This window comes from Vicugna pacos, chromosome 15 (assembly GCF_048564905.1).
Source record: "Vicugna pacos chromosome 15, VicPac4, whole genome shotgun sequence".
Classification (NCBI taxonomy): Eukaryota; Metazoa; Chordata; class Mammalia; order Artiodactyla; family Camelidae; genus Vicugna; species Vicugna pacos.
Window position 1 is genome coordinate 5,096,815 of NC_133001.1, and position 26,495 is coordinate 5,123,309.

Below are 26,495 nucleotides of genomic sequence, written 5' to 3' on the forward strand. Positions count from 1 at the left end.
CGTGGACAGCTGCCAAGAACACAGGATTCCAAGAACAAAGAATTCCTACATTAAGAAGTTTCCAACAACCAAGCATTCCCCCTCCTCTTTTTAGTATAAAAGGAGCCTGAATTCTAACTTGGAGAAGATGGTGCTCTAGGACATCAGTCTGCCACCTTCTGGGTCAGCCAGCTTTCTGAATAAAGTCATTGTTCTTTGCCCTAACACCTCATCTCCTGATTTGCTGGCCTGTCACGTGGTGAGTAGAATGAGTTTGGATTCAGTAACAATAACCAACAATATAATTAATGAGCAAATACCGAAAGTTTTCTTTGAAATGAACCAGATGCCAGCTTTCACCTCTTCTAGTCAATACTGTACTGAAGACACTGTCAGGATAATAATGTAGTAACAACAACAACAAAACAGGAGGCATAAAGATCACATTTTAAGTGAGAAAACTGTCATTGTGTGTGCACGGCATTATTACATGCATGGAAAACCCACCATAATACAAAGACATTCATGATTAGGAAGTGAATTAGGGCATGGTTACTGGATTGAGGATCAGTGTATAAAACCAACTGGATTATTCTGCATGAGTAAGAAAGAAACAAAATTAACCTGCAAACACCAGACCAGCAAACAAGTATCCACAGGAAAAAGAACCTATACAAGATAAACTTACACAACATTAAAAAAAATGCTTCAGCCCACCCCGCAGGGGCCGTGAGGTCTCCCCAGCCAGGCTGGGTCCAGCCCGGGCTGCGGGGTGCTGTGCGCAGGCCGGCAGGGGCCCAACATTGGCCTCCCTGTGCAGCTGGTGCTCTCACCACGCTGGCCCTGGTCAGATGTCCAGCGCCTCTGAGCCCAGGGGCTCTGGGTGACAGAAATTTTAAAAACAATCAATGTAAGAAAAACACAAAAATCCAACAGGAAAGTGAGCAGGAAATATGAAGAAAAGTAAGCTGAGGAAGTTGACAGACCTTCTAAAAGGTAATTCCTCTGATGCAGGTCCAGGTGAGAGGATCCCAGCAGGGCCCAGGCCAGGAGGCCAGGAGGCAGGACCACCAGGGAGGTGACAGTGCCCCCTGCTGTGGGAGGGTCCGGGTCCAGGACTTCCAGTGGGGACTCCAGGTCTTCTGCCTCAGTCTTGGCCTCCACTGCATCGCCAAGCACAGCCCCACGTCACCACCCCCAAGCTGGGGGGGATTCTGATTGGCCAGGTCAGAGAAAGTCATATAAAATGTGGTTGTCACACAGAATTCAAACAGGGCACTGTCAGACTGTCACACAAGAGACAGGACTCAACTGTCATCAAAGCACTTCTAAAGAAAAAAGCTTAATTTCGCCCTCTAACCAGGCAAGAGGTTGCAAAATGCTCAAATGAACAAGTATCAGACTCACATATTCATCGACCGGTCACCAACGCTGGGAGAAAAAATGATCCTGTGCTGCTGAGCTGGCCCATCAGCGTGATCCCAGGGCACGGACAGGCTGATGGTTGTCTCTCCAAAGACTCAGATTCCTCGGTCTACTGCGTGGTCGTAAATAAATCAACACAATAGAGTCAGTGGCCTGTCTGTGAGCAGGTGGACATGGGGGTGGAGGGAGGGGTATAACAGACCTGTAAGCAGGTCAGTGTCACTGCACCCAGAGGTTTCACCACTCTCTGGGGTGTTTCCTCCCCTGTGATAAAATCCGCATCTCCTACTTTTCTCATGTGGACCCCTCAACAGTAGGAAGTGCTCCATTCAGAGCTACAGTTACATGCTGAGCTTTTCGGGACAGGGACTGGGTTGGAGCCTAAATGTACAGACTGGGAGAGAACAGGATTTTAACTACTCCGACCATTTCCTGCTGAATGAAACACAGGCTGAGCCCTCACATTTCAAAAGTGCCCAGTTGGTGAGAAGACCCACTGCAGGGAGGAGAAGGGAAGAAACTTCTCCTTAACCCAGGTCCCAGATGAGGGAAACAGCCCAGTGACACTCGGCCCAGTGACACTCACTCAGCCCAGAGGGCCCTCAGACTGAATGTGCACGTGGGAACCCGGGCAGAAGTGAGCTCCAGGCGTCCCCTCACCTGCGCAAGGTGGCGGCGGCTCTCAGCACCCACCTCAGCACCCACCTGCCCAGCCTTCCTCACTGAGTCACAAGGGAACTGGGTGGGAAGGATTTCAGCCTCATGTGTTTGGCCCCGCGTGGGGCTGGGATTCTGCCTCCATCCGAGTGGAGCGCAGTGATGTTCATGGAATAGTGTGTGTCTGGAACCAGCTGCTCCAAGTGCGCCATGGGGGTGTTCCCTGGCACCACAACCTGGAGGGGAGGACATGCCAAATTCTGTCTGGTAACAACCCAAATGCTTATTTACACTTTTATTAGCATAATAATGTTTATAGTGAAGGACTGAGCCCAGACTCAGCAGAAGCCAACCTCTGTGCTACTTTGTGACATCTCCCCAGGCCACAGCATTACATGCACTTTTCCCTCAGAAATTCCCTCTCCACTAAATCTGAGTACACACTTGACCCTTAGCAACCTCGACAACCTCCCATTTAGGTTCCTGGGGAAGGTTCTCAAATACAACATCCAGGGCTTACGATAGTGACCCCAAAGCACCCCGAATGTTAGAGACACTTCTCAGGGAAAGGTTTTTCTATTAAAATGGAGCTACTCCATGCGATGGACAAGGGCGGTGCTGTCTGAACTCGTCCTGCCACACACAAGGGTGCAAATCAACACTCGGACAGGCTCAACTTGTGTTTATCTTTGTCCATGGTCCCTGCTTCTTTTTGTAAAGTCTCATAAATTTACTTTCCCTCAGGTGTTCTGACACTCTCCCTACTCAAATCAGTCATTTCTGCTCTCTCTGTTATTAATCTACTTAGAGAATGGAATAGTACTAAGCCAGATTGGGCAGTCTATTAAGAGCCAATGAAGGCAAACTTTTAGGTAGGGTCCTAACAAAGACGTGTGTGTTACAATGAAAGTCCATATTGACAAGGTGTATCAACGACTTGCATTTACTACTGGGGTTTTTAACTCATATAGCTAATTTGCTTTTTCCCCAAATTTGCTTTTGCTTACTAACCCTACAGTTCATACCGTTACAATTTAATTCATCAAAAGCAATCACTTAATAAGCATTGTACATGGGCATGTTTGTGGCCTGTGTTCTCACAGGCTGCCAAGCATGACACAAATATGAGACTAAGTTCATCAGGAAATGAGTGTGCCTGTGACCCAGGGCCACACCAACTGACCTACTGTCCTGCACCAGCAACTACAGCAGGAGGCACCGTAAAATCTACAAAATTCTTCTGCCAGCTCTAAGGTTACAACAGTACTTACAAGTTCCGGGGGCCTCGTGCTAGCCAGGGGAGCGCACACAACGCGGTACTGCGGCACTGGCCAGGGGCGGGGTCGAGATCGTCCCAGCTGCTTGGGGTCGGACTGTACACTTGGACATCTCTGGCCAGTCTTCTCACCACTGAGGAAAGAAAAGCCAACATGTATTTCTTACATCTATTTACACATGTCAAGCTTTTGTTATCACTTCCCCCAAACTTCCACTTTGTAGCAGGATAAAATACTGACCTCTTTAGACTTTGAATTATCTGCATTCAAAAGCAGATGAAAACTCTCCAAATCCACATTTAGCCAAACTTAGCCAACTAGGGCCTTGGTCTCTATGGAAGCTAAGTTGTTGCCAATAAAAACAAGGGAGTACAAGTAGTAGTACTGGCTTGGCCATAAAAGGACAAGGGACAAGGAGCAAGAGCGAGAAATTGGAAAAGAAGCTTCAGTTTTCCAGCACAGGTCATGGAGAGAGAGACAAGAGGATTCTACCATCTCCGCCTCTAAATGAGAACTGACAACACCGAGGACACCCATCTAACTGTGGCAGCTAGGTTAGCTGGTTTCAATCATTCATTTCTTATCATTCAACAGACACTGAATGTCTTCTGTGAGTCAAAGAAAAGGCAAATATAGGGAGAAATCAAAGATAACTCAGTTCTCAATTAACTGCCCCTACAGGGACTTAGAAAAACATGCAAATTAAATCTATATATTATCCCCAAACTCCACTTTACCAATAACATCATTTTTCTAGATCACTAATCTTTTGCCAAAAGAAGTCATCCACATTTGCTTTCTTTTAGCCATCAACACATATATTTTTAAGCCAAATAAAATATTTAGAGGTATGCACCAAAGACTTTAAACAATACTACAAAGAATTGTAAAACCACTATAAACTGGTTTCCCAAGATGTTAATAGCAAATGAAAGCAGAGATTTTCAATGCCAAAAAGCACTTCATCAGCAGAGAAATGTGCTATCAAGTAACGTGACCAACAGATTTCAACAACTGCCACTCAAAGCCAGTGACAAAACGCTGCTTCATACAAATTTATCGAGCACAAAGCAAAGCTCATGAACTTTTGTCAGTGACAGAGAATACTGGTAACTGTATACACATTTATAAATCCTAAAGTTCTCATTTCAGAAGAATGTCATTTTTATTTCATACACTAAAATATTAACAATTGGTGGGGGTTGGGAGGTAAACTATGTGTAACTGTTACATTTTTATTCCATCATTATGAATTTCCCAAATTTTCTTTATATGTTAAACTTTACGCCACACTAAAAAGCAAAATGCATCATGAAAACGCTAAATTTGTCTGCCTTCTTACTTCCACGTCCTTCCAGTGTCTGGTGTACACCCTCCATCGCCCTTAGGATAAAGGGGAACCACTGTAACGGTGTCTGGGGCATCTGGCTGCAGATTCCTATGAACGGCATCATTGGTATTCACAGGGATTGGCACCTGAAGATTTTAATAAAATGTTAAGTACTTGATTTGAAAACCTTTTACAAGAAATAATACTTTGAACAATCACTCAAAATATTAACTGAAGACCAAGTCAAGAAGCAGGTTCCGTAGTATTGGGACCTAAGGACATGCCCCCATATGAACTGTTGTTAAGAGTTGATGAAGGCCTCTCTGCACACAGCCAGCTCCTTCTTGAAAAGCCCCTAGAATGATTTGATCCCCCAGCCCCAGTCCCCCAAAAGTTCCCATCACCCAGGCACCGAGGCCCCAACCGACTACCCTCCGTCGAGTTCTACAGAAGAAACATGAACTCCTTCAGCGCTACGGTACACTAGTTAACTCTTGATCTCCACTTTGCAGTCTACAGCTGAAACTAACACACTTTTCCCTACAGGAAATAGTGACCAGTTCCTACAGACCACCTGCTGTGGGTGCATAAAAGAGCTTCTACTGGTGAGGATTTCACTCTGTGTGCTCCCAGCGAACGTGCAAAGTGCTGGTGGAAGGGTCATACACTGAGGTTCCTTGCGGTATTCAAAGGTTCTGAAATGCACAGAAAGCACATCACTGTGACTCTAACAACCCAGCACACACGAAGCCCAGGTTTACTGATGAGTCCTGGGAACCCTAGAACACAGGATCCCTTTAGTAGGCACCCCGCAAATACCTGTTGAAGTAGTGAATAAAGGAAAAAAGGTCTGTGATTATCGGGTACATGTCTCATCCCTCCACAAGGTACTGTGGCCTCAGAGCATAGTTTGTTTGTGTTATCCTAGAAGGTAATAAACACCTTTCTCCAAGACCAGAGACAGATAACTCCAGTAAGGATATTAAAAACAATTTAGATCTTTGGGGGAGGGTATAGCTCATGGGTAGAGTGTATGCTTAGTGTGCACAAGGTCCTGGGTTCAATCCCCAGTACGTCCATTAAAAAATAAATAAAACCTAATTACTCTCCATCCCCAACAGAGACCAAAAAAAAAAAAAAAAAAAGATTAACATGCAATCTTAAAAGTTTAGCAAAACTCTGTGTCACCCCAGTGTTTCCAGTGGAAGATGTGATTCCATCCCCATGATGGTTTACTAAAAAATGCCACAGGAGTCCAGATTCACTTACTGGTCTCGCCTCTTCCCGTCATGCAACCTCCTTCCATATCAGGATACAGGGAGGACAGGGTGATGGTGTAAGGAGTGTCAGGCTTCAGCTTCTGCAGGACCACACTGTTCTGCTGTCTGCCTATCCTGGTCTGGAGTAAAACAGGGATTGTCAGCTTCGCTCCCTCCAGCTCACTCATCTGCTAGGAAAAGCTCTTTCTCTGTTTGAGACCTTTGTCAAGATCTGGAAACATACTCCACCGTGAAAGTTTAAAATATATCCTAGGGTATCATTTTAAATGTAAACTAGGCCCCTTAAATCATAAAAAGGATTTTAAGGCTTAAACTAGTGATCTTAAAAAGACATTTCAACTATCAAGCGGCCAGCACTGCAAAGTTCCATCCAAAACATGTCTCACAGATCTCTTCTCCAAAAAGGCATTAGTCCTAAGTGAGCTGCAAAGGACCTTGAAAAGACAGCAAAGGTCTGCATAATAGTAGAGGCCATTCAGTATTATTCTCACCTTTTTACAGATGGTTTTTACTTGATTTAGAAGCACATTAAAAAAATTCAGCAAAAGATCTAAAGCTTTTTGGTTTCCCCCTCCAAAACTTCTCCATGGCCAGTGTTACCCGTGCAGACTACATGACAGGACCCCCTGCCAGGCCACAGTCAGGCAGGGCTTCCCAGTCCTCTCCCTGACTCCAGCCTGCTGGTATGAAGAGTTTTCAATATCCTCCAATTATGGAGTTTGAAGGGTTTTTTTTTTTTTTTTAATTCACTGTTTAGGGCCATCTAGCTACCCTGTTGAATGAATATTCAGCTGTCTTGTTAACAGTCTACTGAATTCAGAGGTTTATGCCATACCAATTAAAATCACATGAAAATGGCTGCCCGCAGTGGGTGCACATGCGGAGGGTTGGATGCACTAGCACAGTCCAGGTGTTTCCCACTGAGTACCATCCACTCAAAGAGTCAGTTTCAGAGAAAACCTCAGTGGATCACTGGACTCATCCTCATGATGAGCAAGATGAGCTACAGCAGTGAATTTGGACAACTTTAGTCAATTTGGGAGTTTGAGATTTGCAAATGTTAAAAACAGAATAAAAAAGAAATTTTTCTGTATAGCACAGGAAACTATATTCAATAATCTTGTAGTAACCTTTAATGGAAAAGACTATGAAAATGAATATATGTATATATAAGCATGACTGGGACATTATGCTGTACACCAGAAATTGACACATTGTAACTGACCATACTTTAATATAAAAATAGAAAAAATCAGTATGTGAGGTTGTAAGAGCAAAGCATCAACATGACATTTTTGTTACTTGACGATCTGAAAGCATCCACTTAGTAGAACCAGCCTCATAAGGAAGCAGGAGGGTGTGTGCCCACTTCTCCCATCCAACTCTCCAAAATCATTCCAGCACCAGGGAGTCATCAATTTGATTATTTCTTGGACTAGCATTAAAACGCAAATATGCCAAAGAATAACAAATCTTAAGGGATTATCAGCTAACATGCTACACGGGATAAGTTTATGAGCTGTCTTCTAATTATGAGAAACAGCTGAGAGACAGTAAGAGCGACTCAGAGCAGCAGTTGGAGAGTCAGTATCACCAACAACAGAAATGCTAAGCTTTGCCTAAATCTGGCCTGACAAAGACAAAAGTTCTGTTTCTGCCATTAAAATACTAATCCATCAAATGTGTCTTTTACACATAAGACAGTTGATGGCCACTGGTTATTTAGTTTATTATTGATAAGCTATAGGACAGATTCTCAACCCAAGTGTCTCATACTAAGTTTAGTTCTTTGGAAACTGCAACAGGGCAACTCACAAGTCACACTGGGGACAGGAGAGTCTCTGATTCAGCTAAACCCACTTACTGTGCAGTACAGAGACCTGTAACCACTGCCAGCATCCACCTCTGCTAACACCTCAAACATGGTAACAGGTATGACCTACTTGCTGGAGCTCAGCAAGTCAGATGAGTAAAAGGGGAAAACTCACTTCTCTCTCAGGCTAATCGAGGAAATACGGCAGCCCCCAAAACATCAACAAAATGCTAGCCCTCATCAAAAGAGGTATTTGGAGTAGATCAGAAAGCATATCCCTGTTTTTGGTGTTTTTTTTTTTTACACTAAGTGCCTGCCATGACTCTTAATAAAGTATCACTAGAGAAACAAGCAAGTGGATGAACTGAAGACTCACAGGTGCTTTCTGGTTGCTTTTAAGAGCCCACAGAACCCCTGCTGCCCTGGGTACTGGTTTCCTTTCCAGGCTGGCCACCATGCCTCACTCTCAGAGGCTGTGCAGTGATGGCCCCACATCCTTCAGATTTACTTCCTAAACTTCCCTCAAAGGTGAGTACCATTCTTGGCTCCAAAGAAATGCCATGTTCCTCACCGGGAAACTTACTCCTGAGAGAGGGGTGGGGTCCTGACTTCCTGAGCCCACTAAGAGCCCACCTCCAAGCAGAGAGTGGGCCCACCACAGCCAGATCCTAAAAGTGGGCCAGGCTGGCTCTCCAGAGAAATCACTGTGCAGCTGTCCTGGGAGGCCAGATGGCACAGGCCACAGAAGTTGTCCTAATCAGACTAGTGAGCTCAACTCCTTGGAGACCCTCCAAGAAAGAGCCTTCAAGAACACACACAGTCCACCCAAGCAGGAGAAACCATCAGCACCGAGTCTGGAGACGTGTTCCCTGAGAGTCACCTAACTGAAGCCCCTCGTGGGAAGTGTGGGAACAGCCAGAAATAGGCTGAGAGTGAGGGACCCCTCGAGGGACTGCCTGACCGACTCTCTTATCACAGGTGAGGCCAGCGCACAGACCACACAGTAAAAAGAGCTGGCTTTGCACGTGGACTCCCACTGCCTTTCCCAGGAGAGCAACATCGACTCAAACCTGTTGTTTGCAGCTGGTGTTAAGCCCTGGAAGGGGCACATGCAGTAAACACAACAGCCCTTCTAACAGCAGGCGCAGGAGATAAAGAGGAGTCTGCAGCCCTGCACCCCCACCATCCACCCCGAGGCCCACAGCTTAGCTCCCAGAAACCAGAGCGTTTGTCGTGCATAAACATGAAATCACCCAGAACAGGCTTTGTGACCAAAGACAACAACACCTACTTGAAAACTTGGCGATCAGATGGGAAGATGGTTATTGAGTAAAAATGACTTATATGTAAACCTGTGGTTGATCAGAATGATTAACCAGAGAATACTTTGCCTGCTAACTTCGTATTTGGTGGCCCCCGTAATTCTTTTATAACTGACATGTGGCAATGCTTGAAATATGACTTCCATCTGGCCAAATGATGAATCAGTTACTTTTATTGTGTCCAGTGAATGACTATGGCATATCCATTCCAAGGGTCAATAAATAACACATTTGATTAATTTCCCTTTAAAAATCTATGATCAACATGTATATCATTCAACTCCTTGAGTAACCAAGAAACCATGAAGTTTTTCCTCAAATAGAAAAGGATTACAGCATTTATTCAATTTCATCGTGCAGGCACAGGATGAGAGACCCTCTGTCAAAACCACAGAAAACAAATCCTATAACAAATTTAAAATACGAGAATTTAGTTTCAGAACTGGTTGGATTCTGGGTGTTCAGAATCCTATGTGACTCAAATTTGGCAAAGTTCTTTTTTCCTTTTAATATTTAATGTGAAATTTCCACCAACTTCAAAAATGAAGTAGACAAAAATAAGAGAAGCAACAGATTGCCGTAGGAAGACATTTACATCGCTGAGAAGAAATCATGCAAAGTAATCTGAACTACATAAAAATAAACACTTTGTTATTAATTCATTTACAACTCAGGAAACCCAAAGCTCACAAAAACATTGCTAAATAAACCCATGTTTATTTCTGTCTCCAGCAGCACCACTTAGGACAACTATACTGTAAGTGCAAAGCTCTTTGGAAGGAAAGGGAGAAAATGATTAACAGCATTGAAAGTTGACTTAGACGTCATATTTCAGAAAGTATCTTTGTGGTGAGAAACCTCCAATTACGTCATCACTTTGTATGATCTGATAAAGAATTCACTGTGCTCTTAAAGCTAACCCTGATCACTGGGATAATTTATTCAACACTTACGGACTTCTTAACCAAGAGCAGAGAAAATTAGTGAGGGGAGGCCACAAGGGGGCAGGAGGGGCTCATAGACACAAAGTAGCCTCCCTTGACAGGAGCTCAGGGAGAATAAAGGCAGGCTCCCACTTGTGGAACTCCTGACCTGGGACGGACCGAGGTGGTGGGGGAAAGGGGCAGTGTGCTCCAGGATGGGAGTGCTTCATGCTGTTCCTGTTCAGTGGGTCCACAGACCTCCCAGCCCAGATGTGCCTGGGCAGAATACTCCCCACAGCCTGCTGGTCATGTTGCCAGATGTGGGGTGAAAAATATTCTAAGTCGTTCCCTTCCAAGCCATGAGAAAGTCACACAGTCTAGAATTACTATCAGAGTCACATCTGTGAGTCACCCAGCTGCCTGCACCAATTTGACTACTGGAAATTCCTGATTAATGACATTTTTTTAAACACCAGAGCAAAAACTTGACCTGCCCCAAATGACCATTTTTTCTTATTTCACCATTTTTTTTGCTTTGGTTACCTATTATTTTCTGCAAAGAACACACAGGAAGTAAAATGAAAATAGTGATTTAATGTACATTAACCTCAAACCTGAATGCTGTTCCTTCCAAGGTGTGGGAAAGGGGAAAGGATTCTGTGGTGTTAGCTTTGAGGGAGTGAAAGACTGCTTTTTCGACGGGACTCTTGGGCTCCTTCAGGCCATGCTGAGACACCAGGGTTTTTTTTATTTAACTAATACAATTACTTCACATCTGCAACTAAGAGTCTTCTTGAAGTCACAGATTACCAGGACTGCGAGTTCCAATCAGATACTGTCCACCAGGAGGCACAGTTACTGTGAGGAAAGCCCAAAGACCCCCCCAGCCGAGGCCCCTCGGTAAAGCCTTGTCTGAAGTTCTCCTCTGATGACAGAAAAAGCAGGTGCGCGTTACATTTCCGGCTCCGAAACCACCCACAGCCTGCACTGGCAGCATTAATCACAGCAAAGAATCCCTGATGGTCACTTTATTTTTACTCCATAGGAGCCAGGTAAGTCCTGAATCCGGAGACCTGCCAAGTAGCCATTCATGGGGGAAGCAACACACTGGTGGCCAGAACACTTTCCAAAGGAGAGCGAGCACCTAGGGAGCCGCTCTTTAGTTTCCAACACAGGTCGCCCCCTGGGGCTGGTTCTAGCCCCTCTCCCTCTGCAAACCCACCGCCCCTGGGATCTGTGCCCTGCCGCCCCTCTCCACCCCCGACTCTTTCCCTGGCCCCCACCGGATCACGTGCACCCCACTCCACGTCTTTCCATGCAGCACGTTCTACAGGGTGGGGGTGCCAGGAACCGGGCACCCACCTGACCCAGCAGGGGGCCACCATGCATGCCACCCCCACCCCTCGCTGGGAAGACTGTAATAATTACAACTTTCGGCTACCTTTAGCCAACCAGCCCAGAACAACCGCTGCTGCCAGGGGAGACTCCTTACAGAATTCTAAGCCTCGTTCAGGAACTGCCCACAAAAAGCCTCCGTGCTCCCCTTCCACTTGGAGAGCCCAAGGCCACACTCCCGGGGCAGTCTGTCAGCCCCCTGGTCGCCGCGGACGTCGCACAAGGCGTGAGTGGCTCCTCCAGCCTCCCCGCTGCGCCCCGCGCCCCTTTCGCGCAGCCCAGGCTCCCGGCGCCTTCCATCCATTCCCAAGAGTGGTTGTCTACCGGTCCCCGCTGGGCGGGGAGAGAGGATGCAGTTTGCTGCAGCCCCCACCCCCTCGCGGAACCTAGCCTGAGCAGGGCGCACAGCCCCTCGGCAGCCGGCGCCCCATCCCGGATTTCCTCGGGTCCCCCAGCTCGTGGGGCCGAGCGGAGAAAGTCACCTCTCCGTGAAGCCCTGCTTGGTGCTCGCTCCCGCACCCCTGGGAGCCTCGTGAGCCAGGGCCCCGCGCAAGGCTGCCACGGGTGCCCCCGCCACCAGCAGCCCTAGCGGTGCCCCAGCTGTCCTTTTCTCCGCGCAGCCCTCGCCCCGCCTCCAAAACCCCAATGGCTCCCGCGTCCCCCACCGGGTCCTAGCGCGGCTTTGGGCCGGCGGCTGGCACCTTCCTCAGTGTAGACATTCTTGGGCTCTCCAGTTCAGCAGGTGCCCGGGGACATGGCCTGACCGCACGTCAGCCAGCCCGCCCAGGGATCTTCGCCGCTGCCGCCGCTCTGACCCGCTGGAGCTCCTTGCACGATCGAGCTTTATGGATGGCGCCTGCGCACTGGGCGCCCGGGAGGCGCCACGCAAGGCACACAGATGGGAAGGCCAGCAGGAGACATCTGCAGAGGGGCGGGGCTCGCACCTGGGGGAGCACCAGGCTTCAGATCCTTTACCCTGGCACGCAAATTCACGGGCATAGGCAGTATACTCCCACACATAAGTCCTGGCAATATATTTTTGAACCAGCTCCTGGAGTAATTGAAATAAAAGCAAAAATAAATAAATGGGATCTAATTAAACTTAAAAAACTTTTTTGCACTGATAAGGATACCACCAACAAAATGAAAAAACCACCTACAGAATGGGAGAAAATACTTGCAAATGATGCGACCAAAAAGGGACTAATTTCCAAAATATAGAAACAGCTCACACCTCTTAATATCAAAAAAAAGCAACTCAATTTAAAAACGGGGACAAGACCTAAACAAGCAATTCACCAATGAACACATACAAGTGACCAATAGGTACATGAATTGGCTCAACATCACTAATGGTCAGAGAAATGTAGATCAAAACTACAACGAGATATCACCTCACACCAGCCAGAATGGCCATCTTTATAATGTCTACAAATGATAGATGCTGGAGAGGGTGCAGAAAAAAGGAAAACCTCTACACTGTTGGTGGGTGTGTAGACTGGTGCAGCCACTATGGAGGACAATATGGAGGTTCCATGTGATCCAGCAATTCCACTCATGTGCATATACCCAGAGAAAATAAAATTCAAAAACATATGCACCCCAATGTTCACAGCAGCACTACTTACAATAGCCAAGATGTGGAAACAACCCAAATGTCCATCAACAGATGACTGGATAAAGAAGTTGTGAGACTATATACATACATATATATATATATATATATATATATATATATATATATATATACACACACATACACACACATATACATATAAATACATACATACACACACAGAATGGAATACTACTCAGCCATTAAAAAGAATAAAGTAATGCCATTTGAAGCAACATGGATGGACCTGGAGATCATCATTCTAACTGAGGTAGGCCAGAAAGAGAAAGAAAAATGCCATATATCACTTATATGTGAAATCTAAAAAATAAAAAAAGGGGGGGACACAAGTGAACTACTTATTATTTATAACTTTAATGACTGACTTCTTAAATATGTGTAAGCATATTTGGCTGTCCTTTATGATCAGATTACTGCATTTTATTGATTCTTATTTTCTGGTTGGCTTTATTCCTTTGATAACTAAGTTTAAAAAGCTAAAGCTCTAATCTGTTCTTAGAACAATCAATACATATACATAAACTAACAAAATATGTGCAGTATATTGTATATATGTATTTACATGCAATATATTGTCAATTCTACCTAATAAAACTGAAAAAAAGATCTTTTTTGTTTGTTTGTTTTTTTGGGAGGGGGAGGTAATAAGATTTATCTGTTTTACTTTAATGGAGGTATTGGGGATTGAACCCAGGACCTCATGCATGCTAATAAGCACGTGCTCTACCACTGAGCATAGAACTGAATTTCTGAGAACAGTAAAACTAGGGAGGCACGCCTGATAACAGCCTGAACTTAGTGCCAGGAGGCAGTTTCCAAGCCACAGCACAGAGAAGGGGAAACTCAGAGGACAGCAGTCACAGAGTTGAGGGGTAGAGATCAACATTCACGGAGGCCAAGACAGCTAGATTTGGCAGTGCCGCACCCCTGGGAGGAGGGGGCAGCACAGAGGTCCCCTAGAGTCAGGCTGAATTCTGATCCGTGTTAAGAGGAGACTATCTAAATTTTGGGAAAGCAACAAGTTTATACTATACAGCAGAGAACTTTATTCAGTATCTTGTAGTAACTTATGGTGAAAAAATATAAAAACAAATACATGTATGTTCCTATACGACTAAAGCATTGTGCTGTACACCAGAAATTGGCACAACACTGTAAACTGACTATACTTTAATAAAAATATATTTAAAAAAATAAAGCTGGGGAGACAAGCACCAGAGAACAGTTGGTCTAAGAAGCCCAGAGCTCACACAGGGCCAGAACGAGTTCATGGCTCCACCACCAAGAGTGGAAATGATTCCTAACACACACGGCAGCAGACACAATCCTCAGAAGATCACCACCTTAATAATGGAGCTAAATCATCTCTAAACTAACAGCTGTCCTAGACCCACCCTAACAAAGCCTAAAAACAAGCTACAAAATGATACAACTAAGTCCCAGTAACTTAACTGCATGCCAGAACAAAGTCCGGCACTATTTGAAGGAGTAAAACAAAATCTGGCACCCAACAATGTATGTCTGATATCCAAGCAAAAATCATCAGGCAGGCAAAGGAAGAAGAAATTATGACCCATAACCAGCAGAAAAAGCAATCAACAGAAACAGACTCAGACAAGAGATAATGGAATTAGCAGACAAGAGCATTAAACAATATTATACTGGTATAGCTTCTTGCGGAAAAGTTTGGCGATTCCTTAAAAGGTTAAACATAGGGTTATCATACGACCCAGCAACTCCACTCCTAGGTACATACCCAAGAGAAATGAAAAGTTATGTCCACACAAAGGCCTGTACACAAGTGTTCACAGCAGCATCATTCGTAACAGCCAAAAAGGAGAAACAATCCAAATGTCCACCAACTGACAAAATGAGTAAAATGTAGTATATCCATACAGTGGAGTATTATTCAGCAACAAAAAGGGATGAAGTACTGAGCATGCTACAGTGTGGATGAACCTTGAAACCACTATGCTAAGTGGGGGAAAAAAAGTAGTCACAAAAGAGCACATATGATCCATTTACATGAGGTGTCCTGAGGAATTAAATCTATAGACAGAAAGATGATTAGTGGTTGCCTGGGCTGGAGAGGAGGACAGAATGGGGAGTGACTGCTAATGGGGACAGTTTCTCTGAGGGGTGATGAAAATAATCTAAAATTTAGATTGTGGGTGTGGCTGAACAACTCTGTTACTAAAAGACATTGACTTATACACTTTAAGTGAGTAAATTATAAACCTGTATGATTAGGTCTCAACAAAGCTATTATGAAGTTATTATAAATATATTTCATGTAGTAGGAAGGTAAAGCAAAAGGAAGCAGAGAAATGGTAGATACAAAGTAAACAAATCCAGCTGCACTTCTAGCAAAGGAAAGTACAAGTTTGGAAATAAAAAATACACAGGTTAATAGCAGAATAGACATTGCAGAAGATCAGGAAATTTAAAGAAACAACAATAAAAACTGTCCAATATGAAGCACAGAGAGACCAAGAAAGACTGAAACGTAAATTAACAAAGTATCAGCGACTGGTGGGACAATATTCAGTTGAATAACACACATGTCATTGGGGTCAAAAATAGGAGAGAGGGAGAGGACAGGAGAAATAATGTTTAAGTAATGACTAAATTTTTTCAAGATGATAAAAACCATAATCCCACAGATTCAAGAAAACTTAACAAATCCTAAGCAGAATAAATATAAAGAAAAACCACATGAAGGTACATCACATCAAAATTAGTGATAAAGAAATGAATTTAAAAATCAGAGGAAAAAAACACACTAAAAAGAACACTGACAGAATGAGAGCAAACTGCTTTTCAGAAACGATGTACGACAGGAGACAATGGAGGGGCGTCCTTAACACGAGAGGGGAAGGCTAGCATCCTAGAACTCCACTCCAAGTACAAGTGAAGGTGATGCAATACCACACAAACACAAACTTAGAGGATTCACTGCCAGCAGGGCTGCACTGTGAGACATGTCAAAAGAAAGTTCATCAAGTGAAAAGACAATGACACCATCTAGCGGGAATTTAAAGGAATCGCTGAGCTGGAAATTATCGATACTGGAGTAAATATAAAGATCTTTTCTCACTTTTAATATTTTTAAAAGATAATGGTGATTTAAAGCACACTAACAATAATGTATTGTGGGGGAACATACATATGAAGAAGTAAAGGAGGACTAAATATGGAGGGAGAAATGGAAGTTTATTGTTTCAAGGACCATACACTCTATGTAAACTGGTGTATTATCTAAAGATCGGCCATAATCAGTTAACGATGTGCAAAGTCTAGAGCAACCATTGTAAAACAACAGAGGCAGAGCTCATAAGCCAGGAGTGCAGATAAAAGGGGTTCATTTAAACAACAATAAAAACTTAACTCAAAAGAGGGCAGGTAAGAGGGGAAAGGACACAAAGAACACACAGGACAAACAGAAAACTAGTCACACTAAGGGCAGCTTGAAATCCAAACAAATCATAATTATATGAAATGGTCTTTTCTAAAAGAATCTCAAATAAAAGGCAGAGATGGGCAGACTGGATCAAACAGCAGCAACAACAACAAAAACAAGACCGAACACTCCATGCTGTCTACACACATACAGACACAGATTCAACAGAGACAGAGACAGGTTAAAAGTACAAGGAAGGAAAAAAGACATCCCACAAAAACACTAATCAAAAGAAAGCTGGGATAACTACATTAATATCAGCTCAAAAAACACTGAGGATGGAGAGAGACATTCCATACTAACAAAGGACTTAAGGGACCAAGAGGACAGGACAACCTTAAATGTCTGTTAGTAGTGAACTTCAACATACAGGAAGCAAAAACAGAACAGAAGAGACATCCACAATTACAGCTGGACAGCTAAACATTTGTTTCACAATAATTGACAGAACAAGAGGTCACAAAATGAAGCTGACCACCTTGATCTAACGGGCATTTACGGAATACAATACCCTAAACCAGCATATAAACATTCTTTTCACATACACTTAAAACATTCACCACAACAGATCATGATCTAGGCCATAAAACAACTCAATAAATTTGAAGAGAACTGAAATCATACCAAGTCGTTTCTCTGACCACAAAAAGATTAAGTTAAGACAATAACTGATAAGTCCTCCAAATACTTGGAAACTAAATAATTCACTTCTAAATAAACTCTGAAGGTCAAAGAAGAAATCACAAGATAAAATAAAAAGGGATTTTCAACAGAATGTTAAAAAAAAACAGCGTTATATGTAGCTAAAACAGTTGTCTGCAGGAAATCTATTCTTTTTTAATGTTTATATTAGAAAAGAAGAAAAGTCTCAAATAAATGACCGAAGCTTTCATCTTAAGTTACCAGGAGAGGAACAAATTAAACCCACAATAATCAGAAAGAAATGATAAAGAGTAGAAATTATGGAACTAAAAACATAAAAGCAATAGGGAAAAAAATCAGTGATACCAAACATTAATTTTTTAAGGAATCAATGACATCATATGTCTCTAGCCAGACTAATAAAGAAAAAAAGAAATGACAAATTATCAACATTAGGAATAAAAACAAAAACACTATAGATCATACATGTATTAAAAAGAGAATAATAAAACACATTTATGCTCACAAACTTTTGACAACTTAGAGGAAATGGAAAAATTTCTGGAAACACCCAAAATACCAAAACTCACTCAGGAAAAAATAAAAAAGCCAGTAACAAACAGCACTCTGTCTATCAAATGAATTAAATAAGTAGTTAAAAGCTTCTCAAAGAAAACTCCAGGCTCTGAATTCACTGCTGAATTTCACCAAATCTCTGAGAAAGAATACAAATCCTACCAAAAAGCAGAAAAGGGAACACTTTCCAATTCATTTTAAGAGACAACCACTCTTCTAATACCAAAATCAGACAAAGATTTTACCTTAAGAATGCAAGGTTGTAAGTTTAACACTGAAAATCAATCAATGCATTTCATATTAAAAGAAAAACCATAGGATCCTACCAATAAATGTGGAAAAAGCATGAGGTAAAATTCAGTATCTAATCATGACTTTAAAAAAGAAAAAAAAATTAACAAACTAGGATTAAAAGGAATTTCCTCTGCGTAATAAAGGGCACACATGAAAAACTTACACCTAACTTCATACTTAACAGTGAAAGAGTGAATGTTTGCCCTTAACACTGAGAATACAGCAAGGACTTCCCACTACTTCTATTCAAAATGGACTAGAGATCCTGGCCAGTGAAAAAAAGCAAAAAAATAAGTAAGTAAATAAGTAAATAAATAAATATATATATATATATACACACACACACACACATAATCATACCTATGAATAAAAGGAAGATATAAAACTTTCTTCATTCACAGATATGATCAAAATAGAAAATCTAAGAAATCTACAAAAAATGGTATTAGAACGAATATGCGAATTTAGCAAAGCTGCAAGAAGGTCTGTATAAAAATCAACTATACTCCTATGTGTCAGACATGAACAGTTGGAAGCTATAATTTTGAAAATATCATTTACAATGGTATGAAAATATTAACTACTCAGGAATAAATTCTACAGATACATGTGAAAGAGCTCTACTCTGAAACGTATAAAATAATGCTGGAAGAAATTAAAGAAGACTAGACCTAGAATAGTTCAAACAATTTTGGAAAAAAAACTAAGTTGGAAGACTTATACTGTTTGATTTCAAGACTTACTATAAAGCGAAAGTAATAAACACAGTATGGTATTGGTAAAAAAAAAAAAAAAAGATATGTCCATCAATGTAACAGGAAAAAATGTCCAGAGATAAGCTATGTCAAGATAGATCAATGAATAAATTAACATACTAAAGTTTCTAGGTGAATGAATTGTGGACATCCCCCTCAATGAGCATGTGCATTCCCACCCACCATGTTTTCCTAGGAACAACCCCAGGCTCCTGTCTTGCTTTTAAGCCCTCACTGAAACAAAACCTTTTGGAACGGATGTGCGGATTCACACTTCATTTTTGGGCAAATGCTCAAGACAGTAACGTCTAAAAATAATCTACTTGCTCAGTTTAATAACTATAAACCATTGCTTTACTGAATGTGAATTACGCTAGGCCAATCTGAAAAACATTAAAGAACTAAGCTCCTAAAACCAATACCACAGAAATACAAAATATCATAACAGAATACTGTGAACAACTATATGGAAACAAACTGGACAACCTAGAAGAAATGGACAAGTTTCTTAAAACATACAGTTCATCAAGACTGAATAAGAAGAAACAGACCACTTGAATAGACCAATCACTAGAAATGAAAGAGAATTAGCAGTAATTAGCAATTAGCAAAAACCTCCCTGCAAACAAAAGCCCAAGACCAGATGGCTTCACTCAGAAATTCTATGAAACATACAAAGAACTTACACCCATCCTTCTCTAACTCTAAAAAGACTGAAAAGGAATGAGTACTCCTAAACTCATTCTATGAAGCCACCATTACCCTGATACCAAAATCAAAGACACTACCAAAAACTAAAATTACAGGCCAATATCACTGATGAACATACATGTAAAAATCCTCAACAAAATATTAGCAAACAGAATCCAACAACACATAAATCATACACCGTGATCAAGCTGCATTCATCCCCAGGGACACAAGGATTGTTCAAAATACACAAATCAATCAATGTGACATACCACAGCCACAAAATAAAGGACAAAAACCACACAGTTATCTCAACACTATGACAAAAAAGCATGACAAAATTCAGCCATTTATGATAGAAACTCATAACAAAGTGGGCATACAGAGAACATATTTCAACATAATAAAAGCTATTTATGAGAAACCTATAGTCAGCACAATACTCAACAGTGAAAAACTGAAAACTATTCCACTAAAATCTGTAACAAGATAAGGAGGCCCACTTTAACCACTTCTATTCAACATGGTCCTGGAAGTCCTAGCCACAGCAATCAGGCAAGAAAAAGAAATGAAAGAGATCCAGACTGGAAGAGATGAGGTATAACTGTCATTACATGTGGATGACATACTGTATATACAGAACCATGAAACCACCACACACACACACACAAAATCTAGATATATTAAAGAATTTAGCAAGGCAGCAACACACAAGATTAACATACACAAATTAGTTACATTTCTTTACAATAACAATGAATCAACAAGAAAAGAAAGTAAAGAAACATTGCCTTTTAAAATTGCTTCCAAAAAATACAATACGGAATAAATGTAACCAAAGATGTGAAAGATGTATATGTGGAAAACTACAAAACACTGACTAAGGAAATTAAAGATGACTTAGAGAAATGGAAAGATACCCTATGACCTTGTATTAGAAGAATTAATATTGTTAAAATGGCCATACCTGCCCAGGGCAATCTATAGACTGAATGCACATCCCTATCAAATCGCCCAGGACAATTTTCACAGAACTAGAACAAATCATCCTAAAATTTATATGGAATCACAAAAGACCCAGAATTACCAAAGCATTACTCAAGAAAAAGAACAAAGCTGGAGGAATATCCCTCCCAGACTTCAGGCAGTACTACAGACCTACAATCTAAACAGCACAATACTGGTACAAAAACAGACATACGGATCAATAGAACAGAAATGAGAGCCCAGAAACAAATCCACAAACTTTTGGTCAATCAATATTTGACAAAGGAGGCAAGAACATACAATGGAGGGAACAGCCTCTTCAGCAAATGCTGTCGGGAAAACTGGGCAGCTGCATGGAAATCAATGAAGTTAGATGACTCCCTCACACCGTACACAAAACTAAATTCAAAATGGCTTAAAGACTTAAACAGAAGACTAGAATCTACAAACCTCTTAGAAGAAAACATAGGCAAAACATTATCTCACATAAATCTCAGTAACGTTCTCCTAGGGCAGTCTACCCCAGCAACAGAAAGAAAAGCACAAGTAAACAAACAAACGGGACCTAACTGAACTCACAAGCTTCTGCACAGCAAAGGAAACCGCAAGCAAAACAAAAAGACAACCGACTGAATGGGAGAAAATACTCGCAAATGATTCGACTGACAGAGGCTTCATTTCCAGACTACATAATCAGCTCATACAACTTAATAACCAAAAAACAAACAACCCAATCCAAAAACGGGCAGAAGACCTGAACACGCATTTCTCCAGTGAAGACATACAAATGGCCAACAGGCATATGAAGAAATGCTCAGTATCTCTCATTATCAGATAAGTGCAAATCAAAACTACACACAAGTCAGAAAGGCCATCATTCAACAAAAGCCCACGAAGGAAAAATGCTGGAAAGGCTGTGGAGAAAAGGGGACCGTCCTACACTGTTGGTGACAATGTAGTTTGGCGCAGCCACTGTGAAAAACAGTTTGGAGATTCTTCCAAAGACTGAAACTAGATTTGCCAAAACATTTTAATCTTGGGGGCAGGCCAATGAGTTCACAAAAGCCCGGGCCTCATCTGTTACTCCAACCTGGAGGGTCCAGGGAGGGCTACAGTTGCCAGGCAGGTGCACCTAAGCAGGAAGGCCATGGCCTGAGGGCCAGTCGGAGGTGCTCGAAGGCCAGTCGGGCGCCCTCCCACCTCCCGGGGCTGCTCCCACTTTCCCAAACCCACATGTGAGCGGCGATGAAGACACCGGGGTTCAGTAACTACTAATGGCGGGGTCGATCCACCATAAACCAGGGCGGCGGCCCTGGACCCCCCTCAGGGTCCTAACAGGCCACGTGGCCCGGGCCTCACCTACGCAGCCCTCCGTACCTGTGCGCCTTCCCAACGCAGCCCAGGCCTCAACCACCGGCTCCCCGATCTGCGCGCCCCCTTTACCTGCCAGGCGACAGCAGCACAGGCGAAGGCACGCGGTGGCCCAGACCTCAGGCCGTGTTCCTCCTCTGGGAGCTGGGCCAGGAGCACTCGGCTCCGGCCCAGCTTCCACACGCTCTGAGCGCGGTCCCGCGTCTTCGCGCTAGCGCCTCCGCGTGCGCGCCCCTCCCCCTGCCGCTGGCAGCACTGATGCTCGGGCTGGGGCTCCCGCACTATGGGACACTGCGAGCGGGGCCAAGAGGAGCCAAGCCCGGCCATGCGAGGCCAGGCCGTGGGGTGGTGGGGCTGGCCCACCCCGTGGCCCAGGACTGGCCAGCTGGGTTCCCAACCCCAATGCCCCCACCCAGACACCAACAGGGTCCCGGCACCCATCACAACCACCACAGGCCCCAGGCCAGGCCGCACGCCACAGTCCCATTTCCTCCACTGGCCGCCACACAACCCCCTCACCCCCCATCACGGCCCCCACACCCCACCCCGGCCAGGCCTGATTCCTGACCTGATCCCCAAAACAGGGCTCCTTCTCCTCATACTGAGGTCCCCCCCCACACTATGCCCTACTAGGTTCTAAGCTACAGCCCCTGCAAACAAGCTGACCCCTCATGCCTCACCCCGGGTCCCCTCACCCCTCACCCCAGGATTACCCCCACCCCTCAACCGGGTCCCCCTACTCCGAGAGCCCCTCACCCCGGGACGGCCTCCTCACGCTTCAGCCAGGTGACTTCCACTCTGACTGGACCCTCACTCCTCAACCTGGCCCCCCTCACCACGGGATCCCCTCTCACAACAACTGCACCCCTAACCCAAGCTGACTCCTCTCACTCCTCATCCAACCGGGGGTGGGGCAGTCTGCGCTCAGGTCATCATAGTCACAGCCACCAGACAGGGATCCCAAGCAGCGCGGGGACACACGGCCCAGTGTCTGAGGCTCCTCCGGGGCGCCACGGGTGGGGCTGGAGGCTGTGCCAGTTCCCACCAGAGCGCCCTGCACCCCCCAGCACCTCTGTGCCCAGGGCCTCATCTGAGCAAGGGGGTCAGGGTGGTCCCGGGCCACAGGCCACTCGCCACTGGGCCTTGGGTGGGTGATAGCACACGTGGTGATCCGAACACCAAGGGCGGCAGGCCCTGGGCACAGGGACCTGCCAGGATGAGCATGCGGCCCCAGGGAGGACTGCAGGCAGTGGTGGCATCTGCGTGTGCCCATCCTCCTCTGGCTGGGATGGCAGATCCTAGGCTTGGGTCTCCTGCAATCTGGGACACCCATAAAACTGGCTTCGAGATTCCTCCGTTTGATACAACTCCCTCCTAATGACCTCTCTAACCTGAACCAGATGGGGAAAACTTCACCCACATAATTCTGAATATGCTGACCTTGTCCACATAGTACAAAGTAGAGGTCTAGAAAATCTAATTTGAAGTCCTATTTTCCTTTCCTTAGAGTATGGCAGAGAAAATTCCTTAAACCTTCTGAGGTCACATACTTGTAGCTCTGCAAATCTGTAACATCTCCCTTCCCTGTCTTTTATTCTAAAATAGGTTTGTTCCCTGAGAACTTTCAGTGGCCTCCATTCTCCCAACTTTTTGAGGATGGTCAGCTGGAAGTCCGGCTCCCTGCTTGCATTCTCTGTGTGGCTGGCAAAGTCATTCCTTCCCCTGTGGCCATCCCCACACAATGGCCTCCATCTTTCTATTCATCAGAGTCACATGCTTTACAGCTTAAGGACAACTAACCACCTAAGACCAGAATTCAATCTCTTGTACCTGAAGACCCTTTGGTCTGCTGCTTCCTCATTAACATTCGTGCTGTGAGGGATCCCAAATGGATTTGCTTCCTGAAATTATCTTTTCTTTCAGACTAATGTTGATGAGAAAAAAGTCTTGTTTGCAAAATGGAATCAGAGCTTCTATGTTGATGTTTTCATTTAGATTATTCTGCTCTTATTTCTTGCTTTCTGCTTAATTCAGTATTGGGGACAGTCTGAGGAAAATGTCTTCAGAAATAAACACTGACACAGTCACACCAAAACAGATCAGGAGACTTTCACCTGCTGGTGTGTTGTTTCATTCTGCAAAGCACCTGGGCAATTACTAGAATCAGGGAATTGTGGCTTTGAAAATAACTGTTACAGCATTTTTCACTAAGCTATACAGCTTTTACCATATAAAGATGAAATGTTTCAAATATGGACTCCAAGAATTGTAAAGAGCATCAGCTCACCTCTGGCTGCAGAATATGACTTTCCCACTCTCTCTGTGATTCTTCTCCACAGGTCTTACAACACACACTTTCCAGAATCTGCCCACATTTCGTCACCCACTTTTGCCCTAGTCTCAGCCTTGTCATCTCCTGCCAGGACCTCTAAATAATCTCCTGAGTGGTCAGCTTCCCCTCTCACCTCCTCCCTACAGCCCATGCTTCATACAGCTGCTAAAGTGGTCTTCACAGGGTTTGGCCAACTTTTTCTCATAGGACCAGATAAACGGTATTTCAGGCTTTCAGGCCATATTATCTTTGTTACAACTACTCAACGCTGGTGTCATAGTAAGAAAGTATGAAATCAAGCATGAAACTAGCCACTCACTGAGCATAGCTCAAGGCATGTGCACGGCTGTGCTCCAATAAATTTTATTAACACAAACTGAGGGTAAACCCACTGGGCAGAGTTTGCCAACCCCTATTTTAAAACTATCAGAACCTGTCACTGTTGCTGAGGCCCTCATTCACCTTCCTGTTCTAGGCAGGATAAAATCTGCACTGCTGGTAAAGGCTTACCTCTCTTGACCTGCTTCTTCACAACCCTAACCAGGCACCCTCCCCCCTGTGTCCCTAACAAGATCTAACTCCTCTAACCCTCCAGCTGTAGCTTGCCATGCTGGGCTCTCTCTGTCTCCTGAGACCTGGTCCACTCCCATCAGCACTTGGCTGGGGTATTTTTGGTTTCATTTTTAATCAGTTGGGTTTTAATTCGAGCTCATTTCTGCTGAAAGCTTTTGACTCTCCTGTGGAAAATACTGTTCACCGTCCCTGTGGTAATGACTATTATCTCTTTTACAGACTCACTGTCTTCAGAGTCCTTCATTATTTCAAGTGATCTTATTTTGCGTATTTCTTTGTGTTATACCACTACAAAGAACATCAGCTCTGGGAAGGCATGGATTTTGCTTTCCTGATATCCAGAGGCATCCTTGAATCATAGTTGGTGCACAATTTATTGTTTGCTGAATGAATGAATGAATGAATAGATGAGTGCAATTTGTTTAGTGTGAGTGCAGATTCTAAGTATTAAGTATTGATAGAGGAAAAAAATAATTCCCTAAAGGTGTGATTGAGCCAAAGTAAGGAAATGATGTGGAATTTTTTTACATCTTACTTCTATGAAACATTAGTAAGTAGAGGTTTAAATTTCTTCAAGTTTTCTGTCAAACCAGTTACGGCTTTAGCAAGCAGCAGAGTTTAGCATACATAGTTTTTTGTAAAATGATAACTTACTAAGGGATTAAGTGGAGTTGCTGTAACAAATGTATTTTAAGAAATGTCTCTCTCTGGTGTCATGTGTCAGACTCAGACATATCGCTTGAGTTCTGTCTTTCTACAGAGCAGGGCCATACAAAGTAAATGCAACACAAGTCACATGTATAATTTACAATGATTATAACCACATTATAAAAAGTAAAAATAAACAGGAGAAATGACATTTAATAATATTTTTACTTAACCCAATCTATCTAAAATAATATTTCAACATGTATTAAATACAAAAAGATTAATGAGATCTTTTTGCATTCTTTCTTCTGTACTAAGCCTTTGAAATCCAGTGTGTGTTTTATACTTAATGGAACATCTCAATTTTGTCTAGCCATGTCATGCTTGATGACTAATGGTTACTGTACTGGACCAGGCAAGACTATAGCTGTTTGCCTGTGTGACTATTGTTTAGAAGCTATAACAGGCTACGTCACTTCAGCCGTGTCACTTGAAAACTTCGGGACTCCACCTTTTTAGTGATGTTAGCTTTGCTAATAGAGGAAAATTCTCTTTCTTCACTAATCTGTCTGTGAATCTCCCAATATAAGAAAGATGGTCTGATCGTAAAGGGCACATTATGGCTTCTCAGGAAAACATTAATAACAATATCATGTGTTTAACTGTACATTGAACATGCCCCAAGTTATTATTCAAGGCTAAATTTCATGGTACAAACTACCCAGCTTTTATACATCATTCACGGCAAGGTGTTACACATTGAAAAATCCTCACCAGAGAAAAGAACTTCTGTTCACAAGATTATCTTGCGAAAAATCTGACTATGTAGTAGGAAAGCCTCTCTTGTCTTGATACCACTAGACATGTGAAAATGTTCTCCACCAAGAACACTGGCATTTTCCCCTTTATAAGGTTTTTTTCAGTCATTCGTCAGTGTGCTACGTATCATTTTTCTAAATAGTATTGTCAAATTATACTGAAAGAGATACATATGGAAAAAACACAGAAACCCATTCTGACAGAAGTGGATTATTATACTTACTTGAGGGTAGGTGGTTTTTAGTTTAATTTCTTATCCCCAATTTCTATATACTATGGTTGTTTTCATGGTATATTCAGAAGGTCTTGAG

The 26,495-nt window shown here is 43.3% G+C and overlaps 1 long non-coding RNA gene across 1 annotated transcript; it reads right to left on the reverse strand.

Moving 5' to 3' along the window:
- Positions 1-1,396: 1,396 nt before the first annotated feature.
- Positions 1,397-12,209, reverse strand: LOC140685844 (uncharacterized). The gene is made up of 5 exons (XR_012059276.1): positions 12,103-12,209; positions 5,938-6,067; positions 4,681-4,814; positions 3,333-3,471; positions 1,397-1,516 (listed from the first exon to the last, which is right to left on the reverse strand). It is a non-coding gene; the product is annotated as an uncharacterized lncRNA (long non-coding RNA).
- Between the last annotated feature and the right edge of the window lie 14,286 nt (positions 12,210-26,495).